The following is a 16,793-nucleotide window of genomic DNA, read 5'->3' on the forward strand; positions in this document are numbered from 1 at the left end:
ACTTAAATCTCGTGCATTTTATTTCCACAAATATTTGTATCAACCAAGAAAAGCTTTCACATAAAATTGAGATCATTGGAAAACATAGACCAGATCATACGACTCACACAAAAATAGAACATACTACAAAAATATAAGAATAATAAAGAAATCAGGGGCACAAACTAAATTTTCGGAGTTGAGATATTTTCAAGCAAAGCATTTTTTCTAAAATCTATGTTGAATATCAAGCAACATTTTTAATTGTGGTTTATTCATGTGATCTTTGAACACTAAGATATATTTGATAACAAGTTAAATTATATAAAATTTAATTATATATCTGAATAATTTTGTATAAATTTTAACTGTTTATCATTATAAAAATTATATAGGTAATAGAGTTTTGATAAAAAATAATTTTATTTTATGATTAAAAAATTAAATATTATTATATAGTAATCAAATTCAAGTTTCTAATATATTTTTAAAAAAAAGTTTGTGAATTTCATATATTAAAAAAAAAATCGCACATAGAGTAGAAACATCATTTTTATCGAAACTCATCCAAGAATTGGCAACAAAATTATAAATTGCTTTGTTTTAATTTTTTCTTTAATTTTCCTAAAGTTTATATTTATCCATATTGAAATAGAAAAGATTGTATTAGGCCTAATTTGATTAGGTTATCCTTTATGTGTTGATTAGTATATGTCCTACATAATTTTACATCGAATTTCAATGATTTTATCCTAATTTGATTCAATCTCCATGCATCTCAAAGGTATGAACATAATCAATAATCTCCACCATTAGTTAGCATGATTTTTTCATAGTCCATGAAGAATTGATATTATTACTTTTCATTTTAACAATGCATATTTATGAATCGACAGTTTGATTTTAAGTGAGTGTGATCCAAAATTTTCATTGAAAATAAAAACCACAATTAAAAACAAAAGTAATCATATCAAATCTCCACCATTCATCACTCTAGATTAGACCCACAAATGCATAATTCGCGTAGGTCACTTGCATGCATGCATATTTGAACCTAACAGTTCAAAATTGGATTGATAATTTCATCCCTTTTTTACCATTATTATTAAATTAAAGTCTAATTTATTCCACAATACAACCTAGGTTAGTGTTTGTAAGGACTAGTTTCACTTCATTTAAATTATCATGAGATAATCAAAATAATATTTACATGAAAACATAATATAAAGATCATGTAACATCCTAGTAAGGGCATCATTAGCTTGCAACATCATTCTAGGTGTCCTACATACTTGCTTAATGTATTTAATCCTCATGCATCACCATTGTAGATAATTATTTTTATTTATTTGTTTAATCTAGATTTATAGAAATAACGTTTTTTCTTATAATAAAACTAGCTAATGATCTTAATATCCATAAAACGTTTTTAAAAAAATACAATTGGTTTTTTTTCTCTCTTAAATGTTAAACATAATCTAACTTCTCATACATATTGCACAACTCATCATATCCAACCATATTTCATATACTTAATATAAAATATAAACTCAAGTTATTGAAAAATTATTGTTTGTATAAAAATGTGTTTACCAAATTTATTCAAGTGGTTTGTCAATCAAACTCTCAGATCAAATTTATGACCTCTAGAACTTGGGTCTCTTGAAATGGGAAATCTAAAAATGTATTGGAATATAAATGAGTTGTAAAAGGGAGTTACATGTGTTGGTGTGTGTTTTAACACATCATAGGGAATCTTGAATAAAAAATAATTTGGACACCACTTTTAGCTGGTTTTAGCTCATGGCTTTGTAATACCATTTGATAGTTTCTTGTATTTTATATCCTATAAACTAGCTACTTGAGATGGAGGTTATGTGTAAGAGTCTTATAGATATTCAAATACCATTGGATGTCTAGTTAGTGATACTTCTATGAGAAACTTGTTATACAAATATAGTATTACTTTGTTTATTTTTAAATAATAAATTGGGTATCTTTAAAATGTGCTATTTTTCTTTTGGAAGGATTTTCCACATGTAAATCATTGATTTTGGTATAGATGTCATTTGTTATATCCTATAAATTAGGTGCATTAGATGGAGGTTATGTGTAAGAGTCTTATAGGTATTCAATTACCTTTGGATGTCTAGTTAGTGATACTTCTAAAACCCAATAAAAAATTAACCAAATAGTTGCTTAACACATTTTACCCTACACTATTCTAGCACATAAATTCATCAAATCATGAATGTTGATAACAATAATTTCAATATCATTGAGAAGAATCAAACAGTAAAATAATAGTATAAGATTGTAGCGTCGTAAATTGTACACCCTTAATTGGGTGGTACAATTCCATGCTTAGGTTAGCACCCACCTTAGTGTGTTGCATTTTGCATTTTAAATCCCCTTTAAGCATTTAATTAATCAATTTAATTAAATCTCAAATCCTCTTTTATCACTTCACATATCATAAAAATGGGCCCTTAACTATAAGTGTGCCCCTTTTTATTTTTTATTTTTTTAATTAATTCATTCATCAAAGCCCTAACTATGTTCTATTTTCACCTTCAAGGCCTGATTTCACATATCTAAACATCTTGAATCATCGCATCGAGTTGGGGATCACCTTATAATCACGACACCTTGCATCCCTAAAAATTTGGAAAAAAGTTGGTCAGACCGATGTGGTTCACATCGATCCCTACTTTTTCTCCTCGAATTTTAGGATCATGTTTTGGAAATATTATAATGTTTAAAACCGAATTGGTGTGAAATTATATGACTTCTAGGTCGACCTATGATCAAAATTAAAGTTAGGGTTTCATACATATAACCTTTCCTTTCCTCATTTGAAGGATCCAACAACTCTAGCAATTGAGGAGCCTCTTATGAAGTGAAACTATAAGTTTATATGAAGTATTCAATTAGAAAATTAAGCTTCTTATAAATTCTACATCAACTATTTTCATCATCAATTGAAGCTTTAAAGATATTGAAGAATAATAGGAGATATCTGACAGTTGATTGGCTTGTAGCTCTCTCTTAGGGTTTGGTATGATTTCATGTTATTTTTATATGTTTGTATGAGTTTCACAATACTTATTTTCAGACCTATATTGTTGCTTTAGATCAAGTTTTGTATTTGTAATTTGAAGCATTCTCATTTACATCATGTTCATTTAGGGTTGTATGCTCATATCATAGGATAGAACTCTTATTCTTATATTTTTGTACATTTAAGATCTTATACACACATAAGGTTCTTGCACACACATTTTCAATACATTATTGGCTATTGTGGAGGTAAAAATCACCAAAACAAGGGGTTTGACTAAGGTAAAACACTATATAGCCACCCAAACACCATTTTTCAAGTTGCGAGTGCAGGTAAAGGAATCTAATGGACGCACGATCTTTTGGAAAGATAGAACTCACAAGTGCAGTCCTGGATCCAAAAACAGGCCCCAAAACACTAGGACCATGGTGCCCAGCACCCTAGTCTGCAATATATCTCTGTAGTTTTTAGCAGTTCAACTTGCAAGGATCTTAATCTATAGTTTTTAGGATTCCAGCTCAGTGCAGTAATAGGGACCAAGGCACCTAGCACCCTGGTCCTGCTTAGTCATGCTCAAATTTTGGTGATAGGTGCACGTCTAAGTTCAATTTCTTGTTCTATACTTTGTATCTCAGTGTTAGATCTAGATTTTTATGTATTTCAATTTACATCTGCACTTTTAGTCATCTCCCTAGCTTAATTTATCATATAATTACATTTTACACATCTCCTCTTCATAGAAGAAAACAAATATAGACCCTAAAGATATTCCTTGAGTCTCTCTTGCAAGAAGTAGTCAAAGTGAATCATCTCCTTAGGCTCTTTTGTATTCCAATGTGTGCATGAGAGTGGGATTAGGTCTTACTCCCAAAGAGGAAAGCTTAAACTATGGAATTCATGTTGAATAAATATTTACAATTAAGTGTTTGGTAGAAGGATATGACTCTTTAAGTCTAGTGAGATTATCAAATATAGAAAGGGAAATGAAGCCACTTAAACTATAGGAGTTGATCCAATGGCTTCTTAAGTTAACAAGATTTGAAATTGTAGATGTAATCATACCATTTGGTTAATTGGCTATCAATAATCCCCTATTTAAACTGATATCAAGCATATACAGGAGCTATCTTAAACCATAGGCATCAATATGTCTCAAGGCAACTGCATCTAACTCAGGAACTAAATGTTGCATCGAGGGAAACTGCTCACGACACTCGAGAACATCTAATCTCTCTTATTTATGCAAACAATGTTGTCTAAGTCAATCATCATTTATCAATTCATCTATCCTATCTATCAAGGAATCTATTCATCAAGCTCTTCATCAGAGACTAAATCGGTCTCTTTGAGCTTCTATCCAATCTAAAACCATGAATCATGGTTATCAATCTATCAATCACATCATCTATCTATCTCGACACATAAAAAATCATCAATTCATCAAACAAAATTGACTTAAGACATAATTGTGCAAGGTAAAAATGTAAAAGCACTAAACCAAACCACAAAAACATGAAAACTTTATGTATTTGCACTAAAACAAACAAAAGCGCTACAACATGTAATGAATGCATGACAACTTTGAGTTAAAGTGTAAAACTAAGCAAATGTGCTATATAATCTAACAAATGAATGAAAAGATCGAGTGTATGCACAAGACTAAATGAATGTGTTGTCAAATTCGACAAATATGAGAAAACACATAACGCATGCACAAGAATGACAAATATATGAAAAAATTTAACAAAAGCATAAATACTTTGCACAAAAGCGCCAGAAAAGTGAAAGCGCAAAAAAAACAAGTAAAAGGACTAAAAAATCAAACAAATGCGCTAAATCAAGATCGAAAAAAAAAAAAAGTTTAAAAACCTAACTAACACATTGGAAAAATTAGAAAATCGTACAAATTGAAATGCAAGAATAAGTTTAGGGTACCTACTAGGGCTCCATACATAGTCGGTCTCTGGTATCTCTGCACTCACTCGAAGTGGTGAATCGTGTATGGTACCACCACGGTGATAGCTTAACACTCCAAGTTAGCTCTCCTACTTTCACTCTCCAAAACGACAAAATGCAAATAAGGTGGAATTGGGCCCAATGTGATTTAAATAATTACCTTTTTGATTTATTAAGGGAGTAATTAATTTTTAAAATTTGAGGGAAAATTTTATTTTTCAAAAATAAATTTTAATTTCTAGGGGCTTTTAAATCACACTTTTTCATCATTTTATTGTGGAATTCATTGATAAATCAAAAAATTCAAAATTTCATGATCAATCTCCTAAGGGGGCACACACTAGTGGCATTTTATCACCGATAGGGGCAAAAATATCGAGACTTGATTTTCTTTGAAACAATGTTGTTTCAACAATATTTCAAAGAGGGGCAAAATGTATACACTCAAAATTTTATATGACTAATTAGATAAATATTTATTATTTATCTAATTATAATTCCTTTATTAAAGAATTAAATTAAAAAAAATTAATTCATTTAATTCATTTACTCTTTCTTCTAATTCAATCTTATTAAATATTTAATATTTAACCATGCACTATGCATTCTTCTAAGGTCTCCATTAATTAAATAATTTTATAATTATTTAATCTTCTTTTCCATCTCAACTCATCTCCACAACACTCAACGTTGCCAACTCACAATTTTGTTGCTAAATTTTTTATTAATTTTCAATTATTAAATAGCCATATTTATCTTCAACTTCCATCTCCTAAATAAAATAATGTGTATGTACACACATTTTCAACTCCCCTATATTCTCTCCAACATCCCTACATTCTTGGAGTAAGTTGAGTCCACTTGTCTCAACATCCCTAAATCTCCTCTAACCATCCTATATTCTCTCAAGTCTTCAACTCCAGTCAAGGTGAGCCTTCTAACACTTAGCCTCTCCTTCCACCTTTTTCTCTCACATTCCAAACAATCTCTTCATAGCCATCAATCTTGTAAGATTTAATCTCAATCATTGATCTCTGCCACATGGGATTTTGCTCATAAATATCTATAAAAAGGGCATTCCCTAAGAATTCTAAGTCTAGTAGTCATCTAATAGTTATCTTCCATCCATGAGTTTTAGCAATCAAGCATTCTAAGAAAATTAGAAGTGTGCCTTTGGCTTAATCATTTTCATATAGTTTTTCATAATCATTGCAACTTGCATATCAAAAATCTAGTTATCGGTCTATTCATCAAATTTTTATCCTGGAAGCAACTATAGTGCAGTCTGAGAGCGAATATATACAACCAAGTTCAAATGGTGATAGGACACAATGGGACAGTAAGTGAAGGTATAATGTTCTAAGTTTTAAATCCTTTATAATTTGTTTCATTGGTAACTTTTGGAGTATTTTGTAGGATTCTCTTGTTATTTGTGAAAACTAATCAATCTTGCAAGTTCAATTTTGAAGTATATTTCTAGGTTACACACCTTTAGTGAAGTTTTAGATTCCTCTAATTTGGTCCTAACTACAAAGGAGCAAAAAAATCTTATAAGCTCAATAGAGGGATAGAAAAAGGCAATAACAAGACAATCCTAGTAATACCAAGAGAAGGGAGACATCGTCAAAAGGGACATGCTCCCAATAAGTGAAAACAACCAAAGAAAGAGACCATAGTGAAATATTAACAATAGGAGTAGCAAGAGGAGTCTCCAATGAAGGATAAACAAGAAAATCAAAAGAAAAAAAAACAAGATTTATAACCTAGCCTGCTAACTCCCACAAGGTTAAAGTTCAATTTGGAAAAAGAGACATCATGCCTTCATCAATAATATTAGTTTACAAAATACTTCTATGTAGGAGGAGAAACCCAAATCTCATAAAAGAGCCACAATTGTGTAGTTAATGAGAATTAATGAACTTCAAGAAAAGATAAGAGATTTAGCATCTACCATAGTTGATAAATATGATGGAGAGCTCTTGCACAGAGACTATTAGTTGACATAAATCAATCTAACCTACAAAAAATATACTTTTCTATCCCAAGGTTTTAATTTATAAGAAAAAATAGTGCAAGATACCATGAATGGTATTGTGAAGAATGTGATAAAATATGACCCCATATCACATCTTAAAAATGCCCATTCAAGCTCAAACATAACTCACACATATGTGGAAAAAATACTAATTTCCCCACCTACACATATACACATACACATACACATGTGGAAACTCTTAGAATAGTATGCATTTATCTTTTTGTAAGGAATATGCCATAACTTGTCATAATTGTCATACAGGACAGAAGGTGCTCCTACACATTTTCATAACCATTACTACATGTTATCATAGTAATATATCATGTAGCTACCATAGCTATACCCTTCATCTGGAATGAGACAGATCTCATGCCCCACTCTAATTCTATTTTAGCTTACATGCATTTCCTATGTCACTAAGAGAGGATAACTAAATATTTATCTCCCTTCTTTGTGTAGGGCATCCAATTACCCTCTCCATGATTGTTGGAGGCACAAAATTATTTCTCATAAAGTAATGAAATGAAATACATTATTCTTAGGATTGTAAGGTGACTCTCACCTAGCCCTAGAAACAATAACTATATTGAAGTGAACACCCCTCTTCATCAAGGAAATCACTAGGATTCCCTACAACAAGTGAGAGGGGATGTACATAACTGAGATAAGGAGAATTTTTTTTTTTTTTTTTAATGAATTCCTGAAGAAAAAGGCTAGTAAGGAGGGAATATATTCCCTTGTACAAAGTTCATGCAAGGTATATGGCATATCTATCTTAGCTATTAAGGATGTAAACATTTACATAGTTTTCAAGATCAAATGTATGATCATCATTTTCAACTAGTATGACCATGTAAATGGTTTGGGTTTCAAAATAAACTATATCCACCTTTGGATGTGCAATAAGAGCTCAAATTAGATTTTTTTCCAATAATAATATTATTTCCAAACATATACAAATAAATAGGGTAGGAAGAATATATATTCATTCTCAATTATTTGGAATTAAAAATAATCCCATCTAAACCTATATAATCATTGTGCAAGTGTAATATTAGAGTCCTTAAATTATATTTTCACTATCACCTAAATTTAATTAGATCCCTCTTTACTCAACAATAGTATGATATCAAATTGATGTAGATATTTACCTACCATTTGTCAAAATTTCAATAAGAAAACTAAGAGAATAGATCATTCACCATATAATGTGAAATTTTTTTTTAAAAATACCACATAATTTTCATATTTTAAAAGAAATGTTCTAAAACTGTAAGTAGAAAAAGCTTATAAGCACACCTTCAACCTAAACACAATTCACACTCTAAAAAACACCATCCAGAAAAATGAAGCAGGTAAATATTGATAACGCAGGTAAATATTGTTAACGCTCACAAAGATCTGTAAATATTGACAACATCATCCAAAAAAACGAAGCATTCTATGTTTGTAGTCCCATCTATATATGATAACTTAAAATATGCAAAGGGTTATCAAGGACACTTGTATAACTATTTTGAACATTTCCAATAATGAGAAATCTACACAAGTTTGCTACACAATCTCATGACTACTTGCTACTACAACAACCCCTAAAGGTACCATAGAATGGCCAATACAGAAATATTTGTAGTCCCATCTGCTAAAAACTACAAAAAGTGGATTATGGAACAAACAAAATATATGTAGTTCTTGGCCAATATAGCTATAAATAGTTTTGTCTATAACCATTAAATCTTTGTTAAATTAGTAAAATTTAAACTACTAAAATAAAGACATAATCTATATAAAAGTAAAATAAAAGGATCGTTACGCATAAAATAAAATCATGTGCTGTGATAAAATTTGTAGGATACATGTTTTTTAATATTAATATATGATACTTTGAAGAGTCTACCATTAGAAATCTAATTTACAACTACATGTGAACATTGAATATTATTTGGAAGTCAGTTTGGTGTAAAGAAACTGTTATGATTTGACTTGATTCGAAAACGTCCTCAACACGCACCGAACAGTTCGCTGCTTTGTAAGGATTCATCAATGAATGCTTAAGTCAATTACCTTTCGTATTCCTGAAAACTATGGGAATTCACCATGGTATCATTGAATTTAATTTTATTTGAATTTTAAATAACTTGGAATTAATTTGTGTATAATCTATGTCTTAACGTCCGTCGTTTTAACTGATGGAGATAATCTAATTTATAATTATAGTTGTTATTTTGAATCCGTTAACAAATTGCCCCAAACTTATCTTACTTCCTTCCAACTAGTTGTTAGTTGTTGAGATAAGCACGGGAAATGTAATTTGCACAATATGGTGTTGCATGGAAAGGCAAACCCTAAGTTGTTTTTAGTCATCTAATCAATTAATATTGATCCAAACTAATTCATACTAAAAATCTACTTAAGAAAATCAATACAACATTTTCATAGGATTATATGAATAAAATTAGAACATACTAGCATATTGTAAGATTATTTTTTTAATTTATAATCAAAACTACCAACATCAAATTTGATAAGTGTCAAAACTTGCCAACATCAACTTTGATCATAAAACATATGTTAACTTCAAAATACTCACATTTCAATTGCTATCACAATTAATTAATCTATAATTAATTTCTTGTTAATATACAATTTATCGCGTTAGCTTAAATTATAATTATTTTTTATTCGGTTTAAGAATAAGAATTGTGAAAAGCAATATCTGAAACAACAACCAACAACAAAACAACAACATAGAGACACTATCTCTAATGTCCAAATTATTTTTTATAATTAGAGTACTATTGTTGCACATTTTTTACACTCCAATTCAAAAGTTTTTTTTAATAATGGGTAGATGGATAAAATATTTATGTTGTAAGATTCTTATAATGGTTATTGTATATTCAACATTAGGAGGTAGAGGACTTGGTATTTTAGTAATATTTTTGAAACAATGGGATTTCAGACCTCTAAGCTAAAACAATCTCAAGGTCCTTTTGTAACATTGAAACATAAATAGGCCTTATTATTGTCCTAAACAAGAGAGCTAGGTGTTCAGATTATGCTCTTTAATTGAAAAAGAATGAGATAGTGATGTGTGTGTATGTATGTAATCTAGACTAAAAATGACAAAATGATTAAATTTAATTGTATACAGTAGATATAGGATGTAAAGCATGAACAACAAGATAGATATGAGATGAGAATACATAGAGGAACTATGATCTAAAATTTGAAGCTAACTATACAGGATATAAGCTCTGGTTGCCCTAGTTTAAAAGTGATGAAGGTTGTGGAAGATGACTAAAAATGCGATTAGGAGGCTCTACACATCTATCTCTCAAAAACTTGGGTCATTATAGAGAAAAAAGGGTGTTAGGAACCCTAGTATTCCATCTATTCAACACCCATCATAGTCTATCACTATTTACTGTGCTCTTCTATAGCTCTCTCACTATTAGATTTGAACCTACACACACATAAAAGGGGAAAATGGTTGTGTTGTATAAGGGCTTGCCTAATTCAAACCCTATGTTTGTGTTCCCACCTCCACAACAACTATGATGAGTGATAGAGTGCATGCCCTTGCAAAGATAGAGGCTAAATCAATGGTGAAATATTGAAATGGCATGATTCCCTTTAGTAATTTGATTCTCTTTTGGAAGTCCTGCAAATAATAGTGCAATAAAAGAATGAAAATAAATGACAAATATTAATCCATTCTTGAATATAGAATTCTTGTAGTCTACTTCTTTATATATTTATAGCTCTATATTTGATTATATTGTAATGTGATTACTAGATAGTCTTATTTACCTTAGGGCCTTATGAATGATCAAAGATGTCCTTTATATAGGGATTACAAGGTTATTTTAAATATAGATTAGAAAATAATGATCAAATGCAAATAATTCTTAGACCAAATCACTAATAATGAAGGTGGACACTTGCAATAATAAAATTTGAGCTTCTTTTAGAGGGACTAGAGCATTAAGGAATAGGTCCACTTAAAAGGGAACCTTCAAAAGGGGAAACTTAAAATGTCAGGATCCTAAACATAGGACCTAGTCTTCGATTTTATATTTGATGATGATTAAGTTATAGGCTTATCAGTAAAATTATAGGGTAGGATAGAGCACAAATGGTCTTAAAATGATCTAATAGAAACCTCACTAAAGTAGGTACTAGATAAAATTTAAATTTTTTAATGTAAACAATTTATGACGCAATATTTAGCCCCTACTTTAGTGAAAGTAGGATCTTATGCTCATACTCATAGTAAAGAAATATAGCAGTTGAGAGCAAGGCACTCTAGGGATAGGATAACACTAAGTTGAGGGATTTGCAAGCTCTAGAGCCTAGGATCTTTTCAACCTACACAAGAATACTCAAAGAAGGATATGCGGACTTTTAGAAAGAGACAAAAGCATACACCACTAAGACGATATTCCATGGTTTGCAAATCAACAAATGTGATGTGTTGGGGGTCCACAGACATTCCAAGCTACATGAATTTACCTAGCTAATAATTCATGTTATGTTTGGTCATTCATATATGGATAAGTGCAAGAAGATGAGCACAATTTTGGGGAAGTTTGTGCATTGGGAAAGATACCACTAGAAATGGGTACCTATTATGCTTCAGAGTGTGAGACTAAAATTCAATAATGATTGCCCATTTTTTAAATAGTAGGTAACCATTATTTAAAAAACAAGTAATGTTATCTTAAATATATATATTTTTTAAAAAGGTACCCATTATTTTTAAGTATTTTTTATTAATTCCTACAAACTCATTTTCTCACCATAAATAATGATTACCCATTACATTTAAATAATGGGTACCTGTTATTTAAAGTTTGAAATTCCAACCTGCCCTTTGCATTAGGTTTCAGCTCGGCAACTAGGCTTGGTGAGCCCGACCCTTAGCCTTGGACCTACAAGTACAAGGATATGTCAATAACAATGGAAAATACTGACTTTCAACGTATATCTATAGCCTTCTTTGACATACCTGTTTGATGAAATTAAAACACATTATAGATTATGGTGTGTAGATTTCAAATATGTAATTTTTTTTGGATTTTTGGAATTTTTTTTTCTATTTTTTAATTATTATTTTTATGAAAATCATATTTTTAATTTATTTAATAAATTTTGTATTATTTACATTTGAGGGTCCAAGAGTTAGTATTTTGTGTCAATGTAGGACTAGGTTGAGTTCATTCTTCTTAGGTTTGCATTTTTGTGTAAATAGTGGGTTTGAGTAGGTGGTTGACCTTCTTGATGGTCAAAAGAGTCAAAAATTGGTATAGGCATTAGGGAGGGTTAAATAGGTCTTAGACATGTTTGAAAATTCGTATGTGATGACTTGGAATAGGTCTTATAGGTTGGAGAGACCAAAAGTGCAAAAATCACAAAGTTGCAAAAAGTTGTCATGACAGCTTTTGTCCTGAATTGGTTAGCGGTGGAGTTAGGGTTTCTTCAACGCCCTAGGAGGACTCCACACATGGGAAAGCTCTAAATACCCTCTCTTTCACATTTACCAAGGTTAGAGAAGTGTGTGATGTAAGTTCAACAATTGAAACTACTCATTTTCAGTCTTGTTGACAACATTTTGGTTTGATTTCACTCATTTTGCAATTGAATATGGATTGAATCCATTGATTTAGAAATGGATTGAGTTACTCTTATGTTTTATTGTGCTGTTGTTTCAATTTAGGCTTTTGTAAATACTGTTCATTGGTGTTTTCTTGCTTAAGTTTGCAAGCAGCCAGTTTTGGCTTGTATATAGCAGTTTTCTAGTAAATATGATTTCCCCATGAGTTTCAAACGTGCTGAAATCATGGATAGTTGGGACATGATAGGAAACCACCTATACATTGTACATATTTAGGTTCAAGTTTTGGAGAAGAGTTTAAGTATGACTATCACCTTGTTCTAGGCGAGTCCATGAGCAACCAGGCTAGAGGAAATAAGGTGAAAATGAAGTGCTAAGTGTAGGGGTGTGTGCCAAATCACCATTTCAGAGTTTGGAGGGGTCCATGGAGTTGGGATAGAGTTTTCCATGCAAGGAGGAGATTTTACAAATCTATTTTATGCCAAAACCCCAACTTGTTCATTCACTGCTCGTTAAAGGCCTCCTAAACCCTTCAAAACCCTCATTTTTGGGTTAGTACATTGTACGGTGAAACCAGGGGCCAAAACCAAAAAATCCTTTAGTGCTAGGTGTATCTTTGAAGAAAATCCAAACTTATTTTGGGGTCTTTTGCATCATTTTCCTTCAACCCCTACAAAACTGGATTTGGAGGCCTAATCGGGGCTCATTCCTTGTAGCCATTTTCTAGGCAAGATTTTAAAATTGGTAAGAAACCTAATGATTGCAAACAACTAATGGACCCTAAATGCATTCAAAACATGTTAGAAGATACCTACACACCTCTGCATCATCCCACAATAGCAGTAGGTCAGTTTGACAAGTTGAAGCCAAGAGGCTAGAATTGAGCACCTGAGAAGCATTATGAATTGATAGGGTTCCTAACCAAAACACCAAAAGAAAACACCTTACAATGGTCAAGAATCAAGCCCTAGAAGAGATTAAGAAGGAATTGGAGGTATAGAGTGCAATTAGGCCTAGTGAGTTGGTGGAATTGAGCAACACCAACTAGGTGAAGTGTTGAGCAGGCTTGGTAAACCCCATCAAATTGGTATCAGAGCCTATAAGATTTGGGTGAAAAGAGTTGATGTCCTCAGTGGAATATGTAAGAGACAAAATCATGGTGACCAATGCAGAGTTGGCAAGGAAAGTGGATGATCAAGAGGAAGAGAATAGACTCCTGAAAGAGAAATTGATTGAATTGGAGGGTAAGCTTGGTGCAATTGAAACTAAGGCTGATGAAGTGTTGGTAAAGGTTGAAGGAGCAGAAGGGAAGGGTAAAGAAGTGTTAGAGATAGACAAAGTGCCTAAACCAGATCCTCTCCTAGAGAAATAACCTTTCCTAAAGGCGTTGAAAGCCTTGAGTGGTAAATCACTAGAAGGATTGCCATTGTTCACTGGTAAGATGGAGGCAGAAGTGGTCTTAGAATGGATAGAAGGTATGGAGAACCACTTTGAATATGAAGGTATAATTGAAGCCCAAAGAGTCATGGCAGACAAGTCTAGGATGAGAAGAGTTTCTCTCACATGCTGGCAATTTGTAAAAGATGAGAGGAAGAAAATGGATGAAGCACCCATCTCTTCTTGGAAAGGGATGCTAGTGAAAATTAAAGAAGTCTACCTCCCTGATGACTATGAAGTGCAAATTCATAGGAAGAGACAAAAGTTAAGACAAAAAGACCTTGATGTTAGTAGCTACACGGAGGAGTTTCACAAACTTAGCCTTAGATCTCATGTGGTGGAAGAAGAGAGTCTCAAGGTTGCTAGGTACCTAAATGGTCTACGGTGGAACATCCAAGAAGAAATCAGCCTAATGAGCCCAAAAATAGTCCATCAAACCTTTCAACTTGCCCTTAAGGTGGAGGAAAAACTGAAAAAGAAAACATGACTCAAGTAGCAATAGAGGCCATAGGGGAGGCTTTGGAGGAAGAAGTACTGAACAAAGAACACAAGGTGAGTCCAAACTCATAGAGCAAGAAGAGAGTGGCACTAGTAGAGGAGGATTCAATTAAGGAAGGGGATCAAATAGTGGTTCCAAGGGAAGATGTAGTGGACAAGGTAGAGGTTCCTCATATTTTGCAACAATGAAGTGATACCATTGTAACCAACTTGGCCATCCAGCATATAGGTGTCCAGAGAAGGGATCATCATCACAAGGTAGTGAAATAAGAGTGAACTATCTTCAAGAAGAGTCTTCAAGCAGCAAGACCTCAGAGGTTGCCTTAGAGTTGGAAGTAGGTGACAACTTGATGATAAGGAGAACTTTGATCAAAGAACTGGTCAGAGAAGAGCCTAGCCAAAGAAGGTCCTTATTTAGAATCAAATGCAAGATTATGGACAAAGTGTGCAAAGTGATAATTGATTCAGGGTCTATAGAAAATATTGTATTAGAAGAGGCAGTGAGTAAACTCAAATTGCAAAGGATACCTCACAACAGTCCTTGAAGATTCACTTGGTTAAACAAAGGTCAACATGTTCTAGTCAATGAGCAAGCATGGGTGGATTTTACCATTGGAAGGTATAAGGACAAGGTATTATGTGATGTCCTACCCATGGATGCATGTCATCTCCTATTAGGAAGACCATGGCAATTTGATAGACAAGCTATCCATGATGGAGCCAAGAATGCATACTCATTCAAGAAAGATTTAGTCACATTCAAGATTCACTCTATCCTTGAGGAAGGTGAGAAAACGGCAGCAGGTCCTAATGTTCTTTTGGTAAGTGAAAAATAGTTTTTGAAGACACTTGAGCAAGGTGAAGGAGTAGGATTTGCACTAGTGATGAACCCTAAAGAGGAAGACAAGAAAGAACAGTTAGATTTGCCAAAAGAGGTGCAAGATTTGTTGAACAAATTCAAAGGTGTAGTAAGTGACGGACAACCAGCCACATTACCTCCTAAAAGAGCCATAAGCCATCAAATAGACTTCATTCTCGGAGCATCCTTACTTAACAAGGAAACTTATAAGATGACTCCCCAACAAAAAGTTGAGGTTGCCAAGAAAATCCAAGAGCTCTTAGACCAAGGTCTAATTAGGAAAAGCATTAGCCCTTGTGCTGTCCCTACTATGTTAGCCCCAAAGAAAGGTGGTACTTGGAGGTTGTGTACTGATTATCCAATTATCCAAGAACCTTCATGAGACTCATGAATGAGGTGATGAAGGATTTCATAGGTAAATTTGTGGTGGTATATCTAGATGAAATTCTCATTTTTAGTAAGGATAGGGCAGATCATATTACTCATTTGCAAGATGTATTACAAAGATTGTATGATAAAAAGCTAACCATGAACTTGGATAAGTGTGAGTTTGTCAACCAAGATTTGGTTTACCTTGGGTTTGTATTGTCTCAAGGAAACCTAAAGATGGATCCCAGCAAGGTTGAATCTAGAGTAAATTGGCCCACTCCTAAGTCAACAATAGGGGTGAGAAGCTTCCATGGACTAGCTCAGTACTATAGGAAGTTCATTAGGCAATTCAGTGCTATATGTGCACCAATGTTAGACACCATTACAGGTGGAATGAAGGCAAAATTTCAGGGGAATGAGGAAGCCAACAAAGGTTTTGAAACCTTGAAGGGGAAGATAGCTACTCAATCGGTGCTAGTGTTGCCTAGTTTTGAGAAATTTTTCATTGTAGAATGTGATGCAAGCAATGTTGAGGTAGGTGTTGTCCTAAGCCAATAAGAAAGACCAGTAGCTTTCCATAGTGAGAAGCTAAGTGATTCCGAGAAGAAATACTCCTATTATGATCTTGAGTTGCATACTTTAGTGCAGGCTTTGAGAAAGTGGAGACACTATCTCCTCCCTAAGGAATTTGTAGTCTATACAGATAACCAAGCATTGAGTTTCCTAAAATCACAAGATAAAATTAGTCATAAGAATATGAAATGGGTGGAGTATATGCAGGCCTATACATTCACCATTAAGCACAAGAAAGAGCAGTTAAACCGGGTAGCTGATGCATTGAGTAGAAGACTTTTGACAGTCCAAGAGATCCAATTGAGAAGCATAGGTGTTGACAGTTTTAGAGGCTTATATCCAGAGGATGAAGACTTCTCAAATGCCTACAAGGTGTAAAAGGATTATCAAAACCACTTCCATAGTG

Source organism: Cryptomeria japonica, chromosome 8 (genome assembly GCF_030272615.1).
Source record: "Cryptomeria japonica chromosome 8, Sugi_1.0, whole genome shotgun sequence".
Taxonomy (NCBI): Eukaryota; Viridiplantae; Streptophyta; class Pinopsida; order Cupressales; family Cupressaceae; genus Cryptomeria; species Cryptomeria japonica.